Source organism: Cuculus canorus, chromosome 2, assembly GCF_017976375.1.
Source record: "Cuculus canorus isolate bCucCan1 chromosome 2, bCucCan1.pri, whole genome shotgun sequence".
NCBI lineage: Eukaryota > Metazoa > Chordata > Aves > Cuculiformes > Cuculidae > Cuculus > Cuculus canorus.
The window spans coordinates 53398782-53420981 of NC_071402.1; the positions used below are offsets into that span (position 1 = coordinate 53398782).

At 39.3% G+C, this 22200-nt stretch overlaps 1 long non-coding RNA gene across 1 annotated transcript in view; it reads left to right on the forward strand.

Annotated features, from left to right (window-relative positions):
* Nucleotides 1–19032, forward strand: part of LOC128851521 (uncharacterized) — a 93428-nt gene extending 74396 nt beyond the window's left edge. The window contains exons 3-5 of the long non-coding RNA XR_008448888.1: nucleotides 16332–16501; nucleotides 17374–17468; nucleotides 18624–19032. This is a non-coding gene — a long non-coding RNA (uncharacterized LOC128851521). The remainder of the gene's footprint in view (nucleotides 1–16331; nucleotides 16502–17373; nucleotides 17469–18623) is intronic.
* The last annotated feature ends 3168 nt before the right edge of the window (nucleotides 19033–22200 follow it).

The following is a 22200-nucleotide window of genomic DNA, read 5'->3' on the forward strand; positions in this document are numbered from 1 at the left end:
GAACTTTTATATAAGTCCGTTGAAGCATATTTGTCAATTAAAAGTACTAGGCTTTTTATTTTAAACTCTTCCAGACAAGCACGGAACATTTTGTCACTACTGTTGTGACTATCTGTGGGAGCAAGCAAGAAATATTGCGTGGGATTAGAGCTTTCCTCAGGCTGCTGATGTGCAAATCAACAAAGTCAATTCCTCTTTCCATAGCTGTTCAATGTTAAAGACATGAACAGCATCAGTAGCAGGGAAAGCACACGTTTTGCTGGTGTTAGCTGGAGGAAATCTGGCTATAGTACTGAAAGACAGAGGTCTTCCACCAACCTGTGGAGAGAGGTCTGCGAAGCTAGATGTACAACAGCAATTTAGACTGCAGAATTCAAGATGTGCATCGCATCATGCTCTGTCACGCGTAGAAACCAGAGCTATTGCAAAACTCTGTCAGATTAATAGCAAAGTTAGGTATGACAGTATTATCTTGATGTCTCCCTAGAAAATATGACTATCCTTAAAATTCTTCGAAAGTGAAAAATTAGTAAGTGGTTGTTATGGTTTAAGCTGATTAGAGTCAGTCAGTTCTGTGACTACCTCAGTTGCTCTAAGTAACTTCATTCTCTGAAAGCTAGCTGCATGTTTTTGAGACAGTGTTCCTTGCTAAAAGTGATAACACAGGGCACTGGTATGCAATAAGGCCAATGCCTATACATAACTCTGTAGTAACTAAGGCCATCCTTAATCTGGTGGGAAAAGGCCACACCCGCTAGGAAGGGCAGACAGGAGAAGTGATCCTAAAATGACCAACAGAGTATTCTATCCCCTATACGTCATACTTAGTATAAAATCGAGAGACCATGAGGTTCTCATCCCTCTTCTGCGATGGCTGACGTTCGGTGAGGACCTCATCTGTCTGATTGCTCCTGAGCCCGGATCCATGCATTTCTGAACCCAGTTCCTGAGTCCAGGTGCTTCTTAGCAGTGGACTCATTCCCTCAAGTCTGCTCTATGGCATTTGTGGTGACATATAGTCATTGAGGGGTGGGGGCACGGTTTTATATATTTGTATGCATTTTATTATTTTCTAATTACCTTCATCATTTATTTAATGCTGTAGTTTTTGTTTCCAACTCTCAAGTCTTTTTCTTTCCATTTTCCTTTCCCCTGTCCTGGGGGGAATCAGGGAGAAGGGGTCTGGGAATTCAACTGCAAGGTTTTAGCTGCTGAATCTAGCCAGTTTATCTAAACCGTGACAGTGGTAAAGTTGTCAGAGACAGGCAAACCATAATGGACTTCTCTTCACTAACCATGGCAAAAATGTCCTCATCAGAGCTAGGCAGAAATTTGCAGTGTTGTTCTGTAAGAGGCTGAACATTTCAACTTATGCTTATTTTAAGTGTCACAAGACATTGACAACAAATGAAAGACATTTGTTTAAGCGTCTTGCTCTCTAGGTATTTGGGGAAATGCAAAATTTGTAGTGATAAATGAACTCCTTCTCTGAAAAATCACAGGGTGGTTCCTGCTACTAGTTTGTGGGAGAAGAGTAAAGCTGTTTCTGAAAACCTTATCACAGCATTCCCTTGCTTTTACAGTTTTGTCAATATATCAGCATTTTAACATCACATGAAACTTTTTTTCTGCAATTGTGCAATCTAAATTGACAGTTTCATTTCTTAAGTTATAATGAAATTTCCATACATGATTCCACCTCCAAGCACAGCACCATCTCCAACACTGATTGTTAAGCAAATGTTGCCACAGTAGTCACGAGATGTGACTAAAATCATTAGATTTTAACATATGAAAATATATTAAAAAAAAATAGACAACACTTTGGTGGGAAAACAGCTCTCTGAAGTTCATACTTCTTAGACATTTAGAACAGCTATTCTTGCCATTCTACTAATCTGACTTCATTTAGATTTTTCATAATACATTAGAAAAATTACCCCTTTGCTAATATCTATGTTTCTTACAATGGTCTAGTACAAAGAGGCTAAAGAACTGTTCACTCATGTGGACTTGTTAGCTTCTACCGAAACAGTATAGATATTTCCTGAACTTCTGTTACATGTATGTATTAGCCAGCTATAAATATGTCACATAACAAATCACTTCCTTTCCAAAGCATGCAAAATTACACAAAGCAGGATGAGATATGTTAAACATAACACTTATTTCTGAAAAGAAGCATGTGGCAGTGCAATATTATTTAGAATGATTGGAATAGATATGTGGTTAGATAGTAACGCATGTATAATTTCTGGTGCAATTTCAAGTTTTTCTTGAAGAGTCATAAAAATGAAAATGGCAAAGGATCAAAACTGGAAAAAATCTTAAATATGAGAGTGTTTTGCTTAAATCTGAAAATATCATAAATATTAGTTCCATATTCAACCCTGAGTACATTTCAAAGCCCTGCTGACACACCCATGGGATTTATTTTAGATAATCTAAACTTTTGGTCAAAATATATTTCAACAGTTAAATTAGTCATTCCTTTTTGAATGGAAGAATGACCATTTCTTCATTTTCTGTTTGTCTTTTCAGACAGTTGAAGTTAACCTTACTACCAGCAAGGGTTTAGCTGGAGGAACTGGTCCAGGTTCAGGAACTATATGTTAGAAAAGATGTGGATCAATCACAGCATACTGAGAAAGATGAGAATAACAAAGCCTAGAAATAATGACCTTTGAAAAATAACAGGGTGAATAGAGGCTATTTAGCCTGATGAAGAAAATACCACAGGGAACATGTTAATAGTTTTGAAATCTGCTTTCTCTGTGAAGCGTACATGATGTGCATAGAGAAAAAGAAACGAGCTTAAACAGCTGCTGATATATTCAGTTTAGATAGTAGCAGAAATGATTGAAATAGTGAAGTTCTGGAGTTGCCTGTCTGTGGAGATTATGCAGCCTCTGCTAATATGTCTTTAAGAAGCATCAAGACAAATATCTGTTATTTCAAGTCATGAAGTTGGGATCAAAAGATTTTTTAAATACTTGCCAATTCTGTGATCTCCTACTTCTAAGTTCTTCTTCTTATTAACGGTGACGTTTTTTATGTCTCATTACATGACCACTCATTTCTTCAGTCAAGGCTTGCAAGAGATGTTATCTTCCTCTGTTCTTTGTTTTAACTATCTAACATTTCTTCTGATTCTTGATGTACTAAGTAATGTACTGTCATTTGGTTTTCCATCTTAGCCTCTAATGCTATTCAAAAGTCACACTTAGAGTTCCTAATTTGCTATTCATTTTATTTTACTGTGAATACAATACTGAAATAATAACACTGCCAGAATATAGTGTAGTATCCCATAATGTATAATGATTCCTCTAATGGTTGAGGTTTGAAATAGAATAATTTTCCCAGACTAATCACCTCATCAAACTATCATAATGGAACACTCAAGTGGTCTCTGTAGCCTTGAATTCAAAGCATTACACCAATCTAAATCTCACAATTGACCTTCTAATGCCTCTGTGGCAGAAGCCTCAACAGCCTCCCATTGAAATAATGTTGCCAATGCATCTTCATACAGCTCACATTATAGCACTAATATAGCGAGATCTCCACAAAGTTCCACTGATGCTCTCCTGAGACTATTGCTGTCATATGAACACTACTCTCATGTGAGCAAAAAGTGCATGAAAGTGATAAGTGTAACCATTCTCCAAGACTGCACATCAAAATGGGTGTCTTTGTAATGTTTCTTACAAAATGTGAATATTAACACACAAAGAATAGACTTTTCAAAAGTGGCAAAGACAAATAGAAGGTCTAAGAAAATGTCTTACATTTCTTGATTTGCTAAATGGTCTTAACTCTTTTCATTATGTGTATCTATCGCCTAGTAAGATCTCAAGTCTCGACTCAAAGTATCAGCAGAGTTTCTGTTACAAAAAAAAAATATCTGTTTCATAATTTCATTTAAGGATTTTTGAGCACAAACCTGGTTGCAAGGTCAGGGTGGAGGGTTTATAATGCAAGGCAGAGCAATATTTTTTTGGTAGTCTCAGAAGACCAGACATATCCTACCTGTTATACAAATAAAGAATAATGAAACCCTATGTTTACAAAAAAAGTATAGTAATCTATTATATATAGTAAAATATCATCATTTAAATACAGAATTTGATTAGTCCATTTCCATTTAATTTACTAATGATCTTGCACCTCTACCCTTAAAAAGTGCAATCATTTTCTTCTCCATAATCCCAAACTGTATTATCCTTTGTCATGAGTAACGGTCTTCCTTCCTCTCCTCTACCACATGACCAGATGACAATTAAACATTTATTTTCTGAACTTAAAAATCCCCACAGTTCTTTGGTGTTTAGTATTAAAGTCCAGATGTGGCTCAGGCAGAATATTTTGCATTCTGTTTTTTCTTTCAAATCTTCAGTTGTGGGATCTGAGATATCCAAATTTATTTTGAATTTCCTTGTGGAGAAGGACATGCCCTTCTTTGATCATATCTTTGAGAACATTCACAAGATTCTGGGTAACATCTCCAACTCATAGAAAAGTCTCCTAATCCATGTTTTCTCAAAAAACACAGAAACAATGTTTCTTATAAAACAAATACTTCACTTAATCCTCCTTTAAATGCCCAGCCCCACAATCTAGTCTAGACCTCTGGCCCATTTTACCTGCAATTCTGCTTTTCAGCTCTTAGCATCTAATTTCTATATTATTTCAACACTTATTCTTTTGTCCCCTGCTGCATGTTGACAATAGTGAGTGAATATGAACCTGAGGAGCTCTCTGGACAGTGGCTATGTTATCTTGTATTTACCAATAAAAAGCATAGCAAACCTTTGCTTCCTGGAAATTGTTGCTGCAGTATAAATAATCTAATATCACCAGGAACATTTGTGTTCGCTTATTATCAGGAGAAAGGAGAAAAGCTACAAAGAGATGACAACAAAGGAATTGTGTTGAATAATTCATTGACATTTCAGTAAAGCAATTTACCACATCGGCAGTCAGTCCAGTTGCTTATTTAATAAAGAATAGGTAGGTTCTTTGACCTACTCTATTTCTAGGCATTCGTAGAGTTCTTGTAATTACTACAGTCACCTCTCTGCAAATTGTTAAGTTTGTGAAGAGACTAGATTCCTTACAAAAAAAATGTATTCTTGATTAGTATACTAATTACTGTTCTTGAATTACTGTTCTCCTGGTCCTTAACCCTACTTCAATGAGCAACTTCACCTGAGAGATCTCTTAAGGTCTGCTGATACAGTTTTAGTTAATGAAATTAAGATAGCATGGATGCCTTTTGATCCAAATACTTCTATGACTTTGCAGGCATCCATGTTAAAAGAAAACGCACTCTTGTCAAGATTATTATGAAAGGATTGTTCTAATAAATGTAAGTCTTTTAACATTTTAGCTCTGCTAGGGTATCACTGTCTATCTGATATCATTTGGCTAACATAATTTAAACATTGCTTTGGTTTGAAAATCTGCAAAAATTTTCAAACAGGCAGGAAATTTCCTTCTTTGAAAACTATTGACATCAGACTTTTAGGTCAAGAACATTATGAAAAGTACCTATTCTACCAAACAAAATAAAAAAAAAACCCTATATAAAATAAAAACAACGAACTGACTGAACAAAAAATCCTCATAAATATTCTTATCTTTTAAAAATTTTATCTTGTGGCATTTCCCATTAAAAAAAAAAGAAAAGCTATAATAAAGTTTTGTATCACCAAACTTCAAACACGAAAATTTCAGGTGATATTATTGTGTATTTATAGTTCAAGCTATTATAGCTCTCTAGTCACAATATTACTTGTTCGAAGAGAGATAAAACGCATCAAAGAAAATGCAACACTTGGAAAACATATAACAGGTCCTGCTGTTATCGCAGAGGGATAAATGACAGTAAAATTGCAGCTAATATAGACTTCTGGGAAATAAAGCGCAGTGTAATGTAAATCTAATAGAATTTCTGAATTTATTTGAGCAAGGTGATAAGGTGACTTGGTGACACTGCATATAAACTAAAGCACTAAATCTGTTAGTGATGGTGAAGTGTATACATGAGAGACATACACTTTCCAACTTCCGTTTTAAAGCACTTCATTCCCAAGCCAATGCATCCAACCATGACTTTGGCAGTTTGCTTGTAATTGAACTACTCCACATCACAACTTCTGAAAAAAAAGAGCTTGTGCTCCATAAAGAAACACATTTTTCATTTCTCATGCTCTGCTCATTAAAATGGTTCAACCTGCTGAATAAAAAATTTAATTTTTCTACTGTACAGATGAGCCAAAGGAAGCTTTTCTTCCTTCCCCTGACAATTCAATCACTTACCCAGTGGAAAGCCTGAAACAAAAAGTTACATAACACATATTTGAATAATTAATATTAAATTTATAGCTCATCATAGGATTCCTAAGTACGCCTTGTAGGGACATATTAATGAAAGAAAACATCGTATTTGTAAGTTGAGTTGGGAGAAGATGCGGCTAAGAGTCAAGTAAGGGTTTTGGAAGTCTCTGCTTAGATCTTCACAGTTTGCCATCTGCATAAATTACTTATCCAGGGAGATCATTCATGAACAAATCATCATGAATATGATAAAAATTGCTATTGTGATATTAGGGAATGTTCAAAAGTGGACAGCTTAGTTCAAAGGGCAAACAGCCTTTCTTTTTTCTTTCCTAACCAAGACTACTTATGCAAGTGAACTAAGCTGGCACATCTAACACGCTTTTGAAAGGAAACGGAAAAACTTGCTCTATACAAATGTACATAGAGTGAAAAATGTGTGATGAAGAGCTTGAAGATGCTTTTCCAGTAGTGACCCACTCCAAAAAACCTGTATCAGTTCTGTGAGAAATTTAATAGGGATGGCAAACTAGTTAGATCAAGTGTCTGACCCCTTCGGGAGGCAGTTGCCACTTCTGACATTCAGCATGAAGGCTCTAAGTAGTGATCCCAAGCAGTTTTATAGTTTGCCCATAGAGGTGTTGCCTTTAGCAATGCTCAAGCAAGTCCCTGAGCTGCCTCCAAACTGTAGCAGCCCCTAGGCAGGCTACCAAGGTGCTGTACCACCAAGGGGGCTGCCAGGCTCACGATGCTTTACTTGTCCAGCAGGCCTGGCCCAACCTTGTTACTCAGGGACTGCGACACACATAATAAAGAAAGAAACCAGACTGTAACTTGCAGGTGTCAAAAGGCCAGATCCTTTGAGAGCTGCGATATCAGACCTTTAGCAGAGGACCTGGTCGACACACTTAGAAGCTGTTCTAAAAATTAAGAGGGGAAAGGTTTTGGGATAGGTTTAGGCATAATTAAGGAGTCAGATTAAAAATTAAACATTCATAATGAAGCAATGAGACAGATGTCAATGAAGCAAAATCTTACACAACAAAAATGTCAACCACAGTCACTATTCTGTCTCACTGAGTGTAGGATAAGGCAAACATGCTACATGTAAAGGTCATAAGGAGGCATTTTCACAAAAGGTCTCATTTCAAGAATAATCTATTAAAGTAAGTTGCTGAGCCAAAAAAAAAAAAAAAAGGTGATATTTGTTTGCAAAGGAAGTAGTAATGGATTAAGCCTGGATTTTCAAACAACCAGTTGGTGGGAATTCTCTTAATTTACAGCAGAAATCTCCTGTTACCTTCCTCTCATTAGTACTCTTAGATGCGGTGCAATTCTGCTGAGCTTATTGGTACCTCCAGATCTAGGAAAAAAAAAAAAAAAAGCTGCAGCACAAAGGCAATTGCTGGAGAATCAGCTCTGAGATATTCAGATTGACTAATGATTGACTTCACAGTTCAAGAGGAAGAGACTTGTTTAATGAAGGCAATTGCTAAGTAGTTTCTGTAACCATGCCCTTTAACATCTTGAAGTCTGGGCATTCAAAACATAGATCTGCAAATCTCTCTCTCTTCCTCAGAATTATTGTTGTTACTGCATGGGTTTCTAAGGATGCCTTTAGTTTGAAATAGAACATAATTTCCCTCAGGGATAAAAAAAAATACTTCCCTTTTCCTTTTTTTACAGAATAAAGCTGTTTACAGAGAGGAAACAGGTATATCACGTTTTTAAGAATAATCTGCCACGCCCATTTCACAGTTTTGTTTTAAGGAGAACATATGTCACTTCATACACAGCAAAGATACCTTTTTCCCTGCCATAAGGGTGGGAAGGTGCAGCTTTATTTCTAGGGCTTAGACAAGGCTGTTAGTCATCAATATTGATGCTTCCTCCCATCTGCTATTGGGCCTGTCATCCTCTGCCCCAGCCGCAGCAACCGATTGTGGAGCAGAAGGTCCTCTCTCAGGTATGACTGTCTGAGGCATAGGTCATTTGCAAAAAAAGTCAGCCTACACTCCCTACAATTCCCTGTGGTTTGTGTTTTTTATGGACTGTATGGCAGCTCCCTGCCCATTTCTTTATTACACTTTGTGTGTCGCTCTTCAGAGAAATTAAAAAGTGACTGTGTTTTCTCATTTTGTAGGGGCAGAAGCTTATGCACATTTGCATCACCCAAAATTGGCATCAGGCCCTTGAAAGTCTCTGAAGTTCACTCAGGCTCATTTCACTCCAATCTAAGAACATAATTCGTCTGACCTATTTTATACTTGGAGTGAGATGAATCACTGCCCAGAAATGCCTGGTTTTCTCCACTGAGTACAAAAGGTAGCTACAAAACAAGCTCAGGTCTAAATAGCTGTATTACAGAGAGCTAAATTTGTTAAATCTCATGTGGTATCAGAAGATCAGACACAATCCTGTGTGAGATTTCTCTTGATGGTTGCCCGCTTGAGGAAGAGTGTTTTGAAAGAGGAGGTATTTGTAGATGCTCTTTGTAACTAACAAACAACAAGGACCAGCTTTAGGAAAAAGACTTTAGAGTTGTGCCTAAATAATGCCAAAGGCTCAGATGGCCAGTTCAAGGAATGGAACTTGTCCCACTAATTCAGGTGACTTAAATCCTTGATATTAGGTGTATAGGACAGGTATATTGGGATTTACAGCAGCTAGCAGGCTCCAAGGTAGGACCCTTAATGACTCAGAGGAAATTCCAGACCAACCTGAACCTGAAGTGTCCTGCACAAGATTATTGGCCTATTTCATTGTTGAAATGTAGAGCCTGCTCTAAGAAGGAAAATGTACACAATTTGTGAAGGAAGAAGGCACAAGAGAGTTATCCACATTACAAAGCACTTCAGGTGTCTCTACAAACGGACCACAGGCAACACTTTCACACATAATCACTGCCGTTATTTGAAAGAGGCATAGAGAAAGAGGTTACTATGCTGGCCTTTGAAGACATAAACACTGTGGCCAAATGCTAGAGGCCGAAGGAAAATGTAAGTCAATTCACAGGCTCTGAAAGGTTAGGAATGTAAGACAGGCAGATGATGTGCTCCTTAACAGTGTAAAGGACTATGCAGCCTGATGGTGCTTGCTGCGTAGAACCAAAGTGTTACCTCAGTCTCAGGAGACATCTTGAGTTCTAATTTAGTTAGGAGGTTGTTGATGAAGGAGAGAGTTAATGTCAACATGAAACTTGAAGGAAGTTTTTTGTGCATATATATGCTAAGGCCATACATTATGCAAAGAGATACTGGGCTGCATTAGATCTCAGCTGAGCTCTCCATAAGGAATTGGTGCAAATGATGGGACTGAAGATATGGAAGTCAATGAAGGGAGGATGATGCTCAGGTATTAGTTAATGTTACTTATTTAACACTCCTATACAGCGAACATAGCTTAAATACAGAGCCTGAAACATGGGTGGACTGGCAAAGTTCTGCCACACTATGACACACTGTGTTAGTAGCCTTCAAGAGGAATCACACAGAATCACAGAATCACAAGGTTGGAAAGGACCCATTGGATCATCGAGTCCAACCGTTCCTAACACTCCCTAAACCATGTCCCTAAGTACTTCATCCACCCGTTCCTTAAACACCTCCAGGGAAGGCGACTCGACCACCTCCCTGGGCAGCCTGTTCCAGTACCCAATGACTCTTACTGTGAAGAATTTTTTTCTGATATCCAACCTGAACCTCCCCTGACGGAGCTTCAGGCCATTCCCTCTAGTCCTGTCCCCTGTCACTTGGGAGAAGAGGCCAGCTCCCTCCTCTCCACAACCTCCTTTCAGGTAGTTGTAGAGAGTAATAAGGTCTCCCTCAGCCTCCTCTTCTCAAGGCTAAACAACCCCAGCTCTCTCAGCCGCTCCTCATAAGACTTGTTCTCCAGCCCCCTCACCAGCTTTGTTGCTCTTCTCTGGACACGCTCCAGAGCCTCAACATCCTTCTTGTGGTGAGGGGCCCAGAACTGAACACAGTACTCAAGATGCGGTCTCACCAGTGCCGAGTACAGAGGGAGAATAACCTCCCTGGACCTGCTGGTGACCCCATTTCTGATACAAGCCAAGATGCCATTGGCCTTCTTGGCCACCTGGGCACACTGGCTCATGTTCAGTCGGCTGTCAACCAGCACCCCCAGGTCCTTCTCTTCTGTGCAGCTCTCCAGCCATTCTTCCCCCAGTCTGTAGCGCTGCATAGGGTTGTTGTGCCCCAAGTGCAGGACCCGGCATTTGGTCTTGTTAAACCTCATCCCATTGGTCTCGGCCCAGCAGTCCAGCCTGTTCAGATCCCTTTGCAGAGCCTCCCTACCCTCCAGCAGGTCGACACTTCCTCCCAGCTTAGTGTCATCTGCAAACTTGCTGAGGGTGCACTCAATGCCTTCATCCAGGTAAAATACATGAGAGAACTTTGCTGGTTTATCATTTCTTGGAGAGTTGCTATTCACCAGCGGGGATGACTCTTCCACCCTTGTATTACCTGTGCAGCCATCTGAGACTCAGCATGATGTTAGGCCCAGACAACTCCCACATCAGGTATGTTGTCTCCAACCAAGCCCTGTCCCAGTCCTCAGAAGTACAGTTAAGAGAAACTGATGTGAATTTGTAGGCAAAACATAAAACTATGTATGTTGGTGGTAGGCTTTATTTTAAAAAACAGCAATATCTTGTCTGGAAAAAATCACATTTCCTAAACTTTAGGCTATGTGGCTGGAAAAGCTAGAAATAACCATGTTTCACACAATGTGATAAAAAATAGTTTTAAAATAAAACCCCAAAGAGCCAGAGGCATGTTGCAGTGAAGTCTAGCAACTGTGAAGAAAACAGACTTTTTTAAACAACTCAGTCTCTGAAGTGTTGGCTGCCAAAAATACAAATAAAGCAAGAAGTACAGATGACTTAAAATACAAATGGAAATAGGCAAAAAATATTAGTAGTTATGATGGGTAATAACAGCACCCTTTCGAAAGAAAAAGGAAAAGATTAGGTGCCTAGGTAGGAGAATTAAGGTATAGATGCCAAGCATTAGCAAACGATTCCTTTTCCCATCTGGGTCAGTCTTTGATTTTCATAGAATCATAGAATGGTTTGGGTTGGAAGGGACCTTAAAGATCAACTAGTTCCAACCCACTGCTATGGGCAGGGACACCTCCCACTAGATCATGCTGCTCAAGGCCCCATTCAACCTGGCCTCGAACACTTCCTGGAAGGGGGCATTCTCAGCTTCCCTGGGCAACCTGTGCCAGTGCCTCACCACCTCATTGTGAAGAATTTCTTCTTTATATCTAGTCTAAATCTTTCTCTCTCCAATTTAAAGCCATTCTCCCTAGTCCTGTCACTACATGTCTTTGTAAGAAGTCCCTCCCCAGCTTTCTTGTATGCCCCCTTCAGGTACTGAAGGTCACTATAAGGTCTCCTCAGAGCCTTGGAGCCTTCTCTTCTCATGGCTGAACAACCAAACTCTCAGCCTGCCCTCATAGCAGAGGTGCTCCAGCTCCCTGATTGTCTTTGTAGCCCTCCTTTGGACCCATTCCAACAGCTCCATATCCTTCTTATATTGAGGATTCCAGAACTGGACACAATACTCCAGGTGGGGGCTCACAAGAGAGGAATAGAGGGGCTGAATCACCTCCCTCGACCTCTTTCTTTTGATGTAGCCCAAGATATGGTTGGCTGTCTGGGCTGTGAACATGCATTGCTGGCTCATATTGAGCTCCTCATCAATCAATACTTCCAAGTCCATCACCACAGGATTGCTCTCAATCACATCACCCCCCATCCTGTATTGAAAGCGCAGATTGTCCCAACCTAGGTGTAGGACCTTGCACTTGGCCTTGTTGAACCTCATGAGATTCACGTAGGCCAACTTTGCCATCTTGTCCAGGTCCCTCTGAATGACATCCCATCCTTTCAGTGTGGCAACTGCACCACTCAGCTTCATGTCATCTGCAAACTTGCTGAGGGTGCACTCAATTTCATTGTCTATATCATTGATAAAGATATTAAACAGCACTGGTTCCAGTACAGAATCCTGAGGGACAGCACTTGTCACAGATCTCCATCTGGACATTGAGCCATTGACCACTACTCTCTGAATATGACCATCCAACCAATTTCTTATCCACCATACAGTCCACTGATCAAATCTGTATCTCTCCAATGTAGAAAGAAGAATGTTGTGGGGGACTGTATCTAAGGCTTTACAGAGATCCTGATGGATTACATCCATTGCTTTTCCCATGTCCACTGATGGTGTTACTCCATCATAGAAAGCCACTAGGTTGGTCAGGCAGGACTCACCCTTGGTGAAGCCATGTTGGCTGCCACTAATCACCTCCTCATCCTCCACGTGCTTTAGCATAACTTCTAAGAGGATCTGTTCTATGGTCTTCCCAGGCACAGAGATGAGTCTGACAGGTCGGTACTTCCCAGGGTCATCTTTTCTACCCTTTTTTAAAAATGGTGACAATGTTAGCCTTCTTCCAGTCACCAGGGACTTCCTCTGACTGCTATGACTTCCCAAATATCATGGAGAGTGGCTCGGCAACCACATCAGCCACTCCCCTCAGGACTCTGGAAAGCATCTCATCAGGTCCCATATACTTATGTATGTTCAGGTTCCTCAGCTGGTCACTAACCTAATCCTTCCCTACAGTGAGAGGGAATTTACCCACCCTGGTCCTCATCTTGTTGCCCATTGACTCAGAAGAGGTGAGGAGAGAGTCAGTGAAGACTGAGGCAAAAAAGTTATTGAGTACCTCAACCTTCTCCTCATATGTTGATACAAGGTCACTATTTTTATTCGTCAGTTGGGGGTATGCTTTCTTTAACCTTCCTTTTCTGGTTGACATATCTATGGAAGACCTTCTTGTTAGTCTTCACTTCCCTTGCCAAGTTCAGCTCCAGCTTCACTTTGGCCTTCCTGACCATATCCCTACAAAACTGGGCAGTGTCCCTATACTCTCCCCAGGTTATCTGCCCCTGCTTGGACTGCCTGTGCAGTTCCCTCTTGCTCTTGAGTTTGACCAGCAGGTCTTGACTCAGCCACATTGGTCTCTTCTCTTTCCTGCCCGATTTCCTACGTCTGGGGACTGATCACTCTTGTGCTCTATGGAAAGAATCCTTAAAGATCTGCTAGCTCTGTTCTGCTCCCTTGTCCCTGAGGACCGTATCCCAAGAGGTCCTACTGACTAACTCCTTGAAGAGCTGGAAATCTGCTTTCCTAAAATTTTGGGTCCTGACTGTATTTCTCACCTGTCCCATATCCCTCAGGACCTTGAACTCCACGACTGCGTGATCACTGCAGCCCGAGCTGCCTCCAATCTTGATGTCACTAATGAGCTCACTCGCATTGGTGACCATCAGGTCCAGTATTGCATCCCTTCAGATAGAGTTGTCTTACTTGGGTTAAGAAATTATCTTCTATGCACTCTAGGAGTCTCCTGGATAGTCTAAATCTTGCTGTGCTACTATTCCAGCATATGTCAGGGTGGTTGGAGTCCATAATAGGATTAAAGCCTGCAAGCATGAAGCCTCCTGTAGATGGAGGAAGAAGGTTTCATTGGTGAGCTCTCCTTGATCAGGTGGCCTGTAGTATATACCACCCACAAGGCTCCTTTTGTTGCCTCAGAATTTTCTTCTGACCCACAATCTTTCAACCTGTTTGTAGCTATTCTTCAAAGACAGCTCTTCATACTCTATCAGTTTCCTGATATAGAGGGCAACGCCTCCACCCCTCCTTCCTGGTCTGTCCCTTCTGAACAGCCTGTAGCCATTGATAGCCACTCTCCAGTCCTGGGATTCGTTCTACCAATTTTCAGTAATGGCAATCAGATCATAGCTTTCTAGCAGCACGGTACCTTCCAACCTCTGTCTGTGGCCAAGCTGCATGTGTTTGTGTAGAGGCACTTCAGCTGGGCTGTTGGTCCCGTCAGCTTTTTAGTGGAACACCCTATTTTCTTTAAGATATTCTACAGAAGTCTCCTTGCTGGCTCCTACTACCTTAAGAGTCCACAGCCCATCTCCACAAGACCTCAACTACATCACAGCAGCCCCAGCACGAAGGCCCATACTAGCACTCTATCCCTCCAACCATAGTGCATCCTTCTGCAGCTTGTCACAGACAAGCCTGGTATTATCCCCTATTTTGGCAAGTTTCAGTTCTCAGAAGCCAGCTCGATTAATTAAAGGTAGTGGTAATTTTCCAAACACCATTTTCAACATGAAAAGCTACTGCTAGTAAGCAATGAATCAGAAACATGAAATCATACTGATAAATGTGTCAAATAATTGTAGAGAAAAGCAATTCCTTTGGGTTCCCTGGAGTCAGCAGATTCCTGCCATATTGTGAAACCTACTTCTGCAGGGAACTTGAGTCCAAATGCTGGTGTCAACTTTTCAATTTGCATTGGAAAGTGTAATTATTGCAATCCTTCTGGCAGTCAGAAGACTTATTTTGAAAAGAGCTGGTCGTTTCTACTTTATTATCCTAACAAAAACCTTATGGCAACACAGCATATTGGTAGTCTAGCAAACAAGTTTGTGAGGTTAAAAACGTGATTTTTCCAGGGTGCTATTGGCTCGGTCAAACTAAGCAGAGGGCAGTAGATGGTATTGTCTGTGTGTTATAGCTTTTAGAAACAGACATGAGGATGTCACAGTGGGTGACAGGCAGGGTAGGGATTTGTTACCATTACTACAGGTAACACCTTTAGCAGCTGAATGTGTGTGGAAAACCTCAAGTATCTGATCCTCAGGCACTCCAGCTCTCAATAATCCATCTCCTTCATTGGTGGCCTTGGTGCTTATCTGGCCAACCATGTGCAAGCGGCAGCCCAAGAGCCTACCTGAAATATTCATTTTGGTGACTGTTAGGATGATAAAGCTGTTAATGATGATATGATGAGGAGGTGGGTACTGGGAACTGCTAGGAGCATAGTGGTGGTGGAAGCGTTCAGATGCCATCATAAGAGCTCTTTACCTACCCAAAGAAAATTCTCTGAGAATAACTATGATATTTGAGTACTGTTAGTGCTCTCCAAAGGCATCTAGCAGAGAGAGAGAAACTTGTTCTTGCTCCACTGCAGATGTTTTAAGTATTTCATGAATCCACAGTTGCACTCTAAAATATAATCTAACCTGCAACTAAATGTGCAGAAAGCTTTTACTGAACTACAAGTTTCTTACGAATGAAATAAAGAAACATTGTCATATGTGCAGTATAATCTACCATAAACACACATAAGCTTTTTTGTCTCAGAAAAAATGTATTGTCCTAGCACAGTTCTTACTGACAAGCAGAGGGTATTGTTTATATCCAGTGTTTTCTCTCACCAAGCATCAAAATGCCCTATCTCGAGGAAACTGCTGTGCACAAAATCATTCATCTTGCAGTACATTTTTTAACCTAACCTGAGTTAAGAAATTTCCTCCTTGAAATTACTGTAATTAGCACCATGTTCTTTAGTGGGGCAGCAATATTCTGCTATGTAGCTGCTGTTCTGTACCTAAAATAGGCATCAGGCATGCTGTGATGATCTCTTTACTTTAAGATGTCAGATTTTCAACTTGCTTCTGGAACCAGCTGTTATCTATCTCTGGGAGGATGTATTTCTAGAAGAGGATCGTTAGTTGTAAAATGCAATAGCTCTGAGAGATACCCCTATGAGGATGGCCAAGCGTTGATATACCCATAAGCATGTCTGTTTCACTACATGGCTTTTTCACCTCTGCTGCAAAGGTAAGAACACTTTTCACCTGCTCTAATTGGAAAAATCAAGAGTTTTGCTCAGACCTCTTTGTGCTTATTTTTCTTCATATTTTTAGTCCACAAAATGCAACTACAGTCCTTTTATTCTAACATTTTCACAATGTGTTGTGGCTTTGCAGCTTCTAAACGAAAATATGGTGCTTTTTTTTAAAATGTCGAATTTACTCAATCAGTTGAAATGCCAGCATGTCAAACTGGCTGAGTTTTTTTGCCTTCCAGCTCATTTATACTGGCCTTGTGATGAATTTGGACTCTCAGCCTTTAAAGACATAACCTACAGCCCTTCTCCCCGGTGGCTTCAAATAAGTACAGTGATAAACCATAGTGTTACAGCTTACAGGAGCACGATCTAAGAGACACTCCTCTCATTTTATTTCAACCTTTTAAAGGTTAGTCAACACTTGTTGTCCAATCTACCTTTAATAACTGTAGAAACCTTCAGGGGATCGTTCTTTAATTTCAGGATGTGTTGTTTCTTAACCTAGCTACTTGAAGCAGCTAGGTTAAGAAAGCTGAGAGGTTTGATGGTTATTGAAACGGTCTAGATGTCTGATATTTTCTTGTATTGATCAGTTTGGATGTCTAAGTGCTAGATGGCTGAAGTTTGATTAGTCATTTATACTAATAACTACATAAAAGTTGGAACAGAACTAGCTTATATTCCCACTATTGTATTTATTCATAAATGCACACAAGACCCAGGAAAGGAATACAATACTTATTTCTGGCATTAATGAAGTTACAAGTATGAATGCATATGTTGTCTACTCAGTTGAATAAACTAGTTGTAATTTTACATAGTAATTTTTCTGAATACTCTCACACCGTCCTTACTGTAGAAGAACGGCTTTGAATTAAGTGGCATTTGCTGCTATTTGTACTGGTCTAAGTAAGCTGCATAATGTACATAATTATTATAACTGTGGAACATGCCCTTTGGTTAGCCAAAGAAGAAAATTACGGAGTGCTGTGAAACATTACAGACAGCACCGACTGGAGACCTCATCTAGACAGCAAGGACTTAATAAATAAAGCTTGATGACATGGCAATAGATCATTTTAAACAAATAAATATCACTGAGTTTATTCATGCTGTTTTTTTCTCAAATGATGGAAAACTACTTCATATTCCTCTACAGTTCACTGCTCAGTATAATTAAAATAATGGTATTTTTGAAGCAGTAAGCTGAAGATTAAAATTTGGCAGGTCATTTTTAAATTGTACTCCTAGCTCTCCATAATTTGTATTTCTCTCTCTTAGACTTCATGGCTTTGTTCCTCCTCTGGATAACTGGCTGTCCTTGAAAATGCCTTGTTTTCCATTCCATGCAGATCAACCTTTTAAGCTGTTCTGTTGTAAGTACATTTCTTCTTATATACCTTCTCCCCTCCATTGTCCCTCTGTCCAGCACATATGCTGAGCTTAGCATCGATGCTTTTATGGTTACTGAAATCAAATCAAACAGAATTATTTCTGTCTTATTTATGTGGGTACACAGATTTTGTTGAACGCAGTAAATAAGATGCTGCAAATATGTGAAAAATAACTATCAAGGGTGGGATTCATTTCTTGCCTCTATAAAAAAAATGGAATGCATACTTCTAAATTGGGATGAGATGAAAGCTGCTCTAGAAGTGCTCATTTCTCTTCTGCACCATAATAGGTGTTTAGCTGACTAGCTTGTATTTAGATGCCTACATTAATACTTGAAGTAAAGTACTGTGACATTCACCACTTGTTCTTACTTCTACATCTTTTCATCTTAGTTGTTGTTTCACTGAACAGTTTTTATTAAGAATGACAGAGAACATGCACTTAACAATTCATTACATGATATTTCACCTTTTTTTAGCTTAGACTTACATTCCTGCATTTTACTTGGTAGCAAAAGCATTTCCCGGAGAAACATTCAGCTAATGCCTCCAACAGATTATGTATAAAAATGCATAATACTGTTTGCATGACATTTGCTATTATTGGATATTCTTTTGGTAGTTTTGTATAGTTAATTTCTACAAACACTGACGTCCAGCCATTTTAGATGCTACTTACTCTAATTTAGTAAAAATTTGAAGAGAATAAGTGCCAAACACTTATCTGTTCTAATTCTTCTAGTCCTTTCTTCATCCACTGTAGTGTGAGTTTTATGTGTTAACATCTTACTGTTTTCAATTATCCATTGTTTTTTTCCTGCTTCCTGACCAATATGCTTGTTTGCTCTGAGTTTCTTTGGGGCAGTTTTGTTTTCTTTTGAAATCAAGCACTACTGTGGAGCAATATTATGGAACAATAACCGTTTTGCTGAGCATACAGCTTAATTGACTGTTTCAGGAACAGGTACAATCAGGTTATTAAAACACTGCAGCATCCTGTTTACTCTTTAACCCTCTTTGGAAAAGTTTTATAGTCGATGCTTCATGGTTTCACAGGGTATGCTCCTACAACACTGTTCCTCTCTTTGGTTTTTTTCATTCTCAAGTTATCAATTATTTTTGCTGTTTCACTAACAGGTTCAAAAGGCTCAAAGAGGAAGCCAGCTATTGTGGGTGAAAAGCACATCATGCATCCAATGGAAAAAGATGAGTAGGACATTATACAAACCCAACAGCAGAAGAGATGCATTTCATGATGTGGAGAGTTTTTGTAGAGACATGGCTTGAGGAGAAGGGACGTGAGAAAATACAGCTGGTGAAATAATAACAGCCTCGTACAAGGCCACAGTCTCCCTGAGCAAGAAGTTAGGCGATAACAGGAGATAAAAACAGGACCTAGAAAAACCACAAACATCCTAGGAATGTAGCAATAGAGGCAGGGCTGACACTCTGTATCGGACCAATGATGAGCCTTACTTTTGTAATATGTATGAGCCTTATTACTGCTATTATAAAAGCATGTCTATCGTATCAATAAATCGAGACTTGTTGATCATCATCGGATGTGCTTGTCTCCCGTCGACTCCGTCATCATGATGCCATCTGCTCGTTCCTCACATAAACCCATACTATGGTGATGGCTGATACAGAAGTATTGAAATTGTCATTAAGTCAAAAATTCCTTTTCCAGGGATAATGTTATTATCTAACAAATATTTCTAATTGTCTACCATTCGTATTGTACATAGTAATAAGGTTACAACAGTTATTTGCTGCATTGCTAACTGTGGATGGGAAGAATAAATATGCATATTTATATAATCACTGTTGTTCAAATACCTGATAATTAAGAATGATATGTCAAAGGTGTTACATTTTCTGTCAATGGTCTCTCCCATCTCTGAAACATTATTGTTGCTTACTTCTTCTTTACACATTTCAGGAAATACGTTAGCCAGCAGCAGACTCTTACACATTATTTTGTTTGTAGAAAATATTTTTAAGAAAGAAGATGACTCCTAGTTATGACTTTTTACTTCTTGCTCCTAGAAGTCACAAAGCAATCAAATAATTTATAAGATGATGGAAATGTTTTAAGAAAAAATATTTGTAGAACACACATGTTAGCAACCAGGAAAATGAAGATGAATCACTTAACAAGTTGCTTGGACAAAGATCAACCTAAAAATTCACTTGAGTGAATACAAATTCATATCAGACAGCATACAGGAGGTGTACTGTAATTTTGGACAAGCAGATAGGTATGTTATTTTCTTAGTGCACTGCAGAGAACAAATTTTCCAGCTGCAGTCCTCCACAGACTGGTTTGGGAGCAGTGACATGAATTACAGTCATTGTGGACTAATGACAGTATACTACTCCTGTGGTGAGATGACGAAGTCAAAACAAAAGATGGGTCTAGCATACCTATTGAAATGTCAGAATTTATTGAACTTTTTTTAAGTCTGAGGCTTTCTGGATGCATCTAAATTAGCCAGATCTGCCACAGCGATTTCACATTTCAGAATTCACTATATTATCATCCTCACTCCGAGTGACAAACAGAACTCAGGCAGCAAGTGTCACTGAGAGTCTTTGAAGAGAGAGGAGTGAAAGTAGCCAGGATTTTTTGGCAGGTTACCAACCTGAGATCCAAAAGGCAAATAAGCACAACGACTAAACCTCTTTTTTCCAAAAATAAGAATATACTGCAATTAACTGGGATGGTTCACATATGGCTCACCTGGCAAGAGTGTAACTGAGTTGAAAAAATTATCCTCATACACGCAAAATCTTAAAGAAAACCTGTTACTGGTTTTGGACAAGAAAGACAACTATTAAGGAGATTGTAACCATTTTATTTTGCAATTCATAATGTACTTAGCACTTTAGTAGATACATTTAAGACTATAATGAAAGAAAGTGATGATTTGTGCAGAAAAACGTAGATTGGGGCTGAAAAAAGAGCAGAATTATTTTGGAAAAAAAACACCATATTTACAAAAATATTGTCTAGAAAACAGAGTCTCTCAACTTCTTGCATAAAAGATCTGATTCCTTTTGAAGAACAATGCGTACTTCTGGAGGTCAATAGCAAGAAATTTCTGCTGCATTAACCAAAGCACAGTAATATTCATGAGATGTCTTCTGACCTCAGTCCAGGTGTCCTCCAAATCTACAAGAATCCTTCTTTACATAACCTTTCTTTCAGCTCTCCTCTTCTGAACTACAGTCTGTAGCCAGTTCTTCTGGCTTTGCTGTAGCAAAAAGCCATGTGGCATTTCCTGACTCATTTCCAAGCTCCATATATCACAGAACAATAAATCCTAGTCAGCAAAACATTTGGATGCTGGAATATCCTCAGGCTATTGACAAGGACATTAACAATTCACTGTCCCAAAGTGAGTATGTTTAGTATCTAGGATAAGCAGATCTAGGGTAATATTCACTGTCTAAGCAAGGTATTTCCTGAAATGTGGATTCAGGTTTCATGCCCTAAGTTTGACCACAATCAGATTTTTAGCTTGTAGACATATTCATAAGGGAATGTATCTCACTCTTTCCCAGCTGCCTACCACTGATGTTGCAGTATGTGGGCAGGTTCTGCTGAATTCTTTTCTGAAGTGCTCAAATCCATATTAAGGCATGTGTAGAACGTGTAGTTGCGGTAAAGTATTGCAGACCTGTGTGGTGCAATACTTAAAAGCATTATTTTGTAAACTTAGGGAAGTTTTTTCCACATTTCATAATCTGGAAAAAACTCACTCCCTTTAGTGTGCATACCTGTAGACAAATGGGAATTCTATATATAGTACAGACATGGAGACAACTTATCAGGCATCTGATCCAAGCCCTAGTGGATCAGAGTGAGCTGTTTCTTTTCATTAAAGCAGATTTTTAATAAGAATTTTATTTCATCCACAGCAATAGCCTCAGTCTAACTCCCTTGGACATTAACATTAATTCAGCTAGGGACATAAACTAGTTCTGTTTTACAAACTATGCTTAGATAGATTAATCTCTTTTATCCTATGTCCCACTTTATGTAATTATTTATTAAAAAAAATAGCTCATTCTCTTCAAAGCCTTCTTTACACCCCTCCTTGCCTTCGCTAGACATTGCACTGCCTCCTGGAGGAACAGCCCTACCTGAAGGTATGGGAAGAAACCAAATGGGTCTTAAATTTATTCTTCATGCTCATATGGGTATTCAGGGACATGTAATACAGAAAGGAAGAAAACCAGTTCTATGAACACTCTTAACAGCGTGTTCTATATTTTTTCTGACTTAAAGAGCAGAGTAACTGACACATAGATTTACTTTAAACTGAATTTAAAAAATTTGCATTCAGTGTTCCCTGGGCAAAAAGCTCTGAAAAACTTACATTCATAAACCATTTACAGAGAAAGATATCCAGTTTGGAGCTTTTCTTTTATTTTCAGATATTCCAAGAAAAAGTTGCATCTCTCTGACACAGGTCAGGTTTTCAGCTGGGGTATCTGGGTTTTGACTCAATCCATCAGGCAGTGACTATTTTTCGTTCTTTCCCACTGACTAATGAATACCACTGCTTAGCTCACAATTACCTTTTATTCAGCAAGAGAGATGTCTTTCCTTCAAACAGCCTTGCAGGGTAAGAAAAAGCATCCTCTGTCCCGTAATCCAGTGCAAAATTTCTGTGAGAGCCACAGCTGCCTCTGTACCACTCTGTGA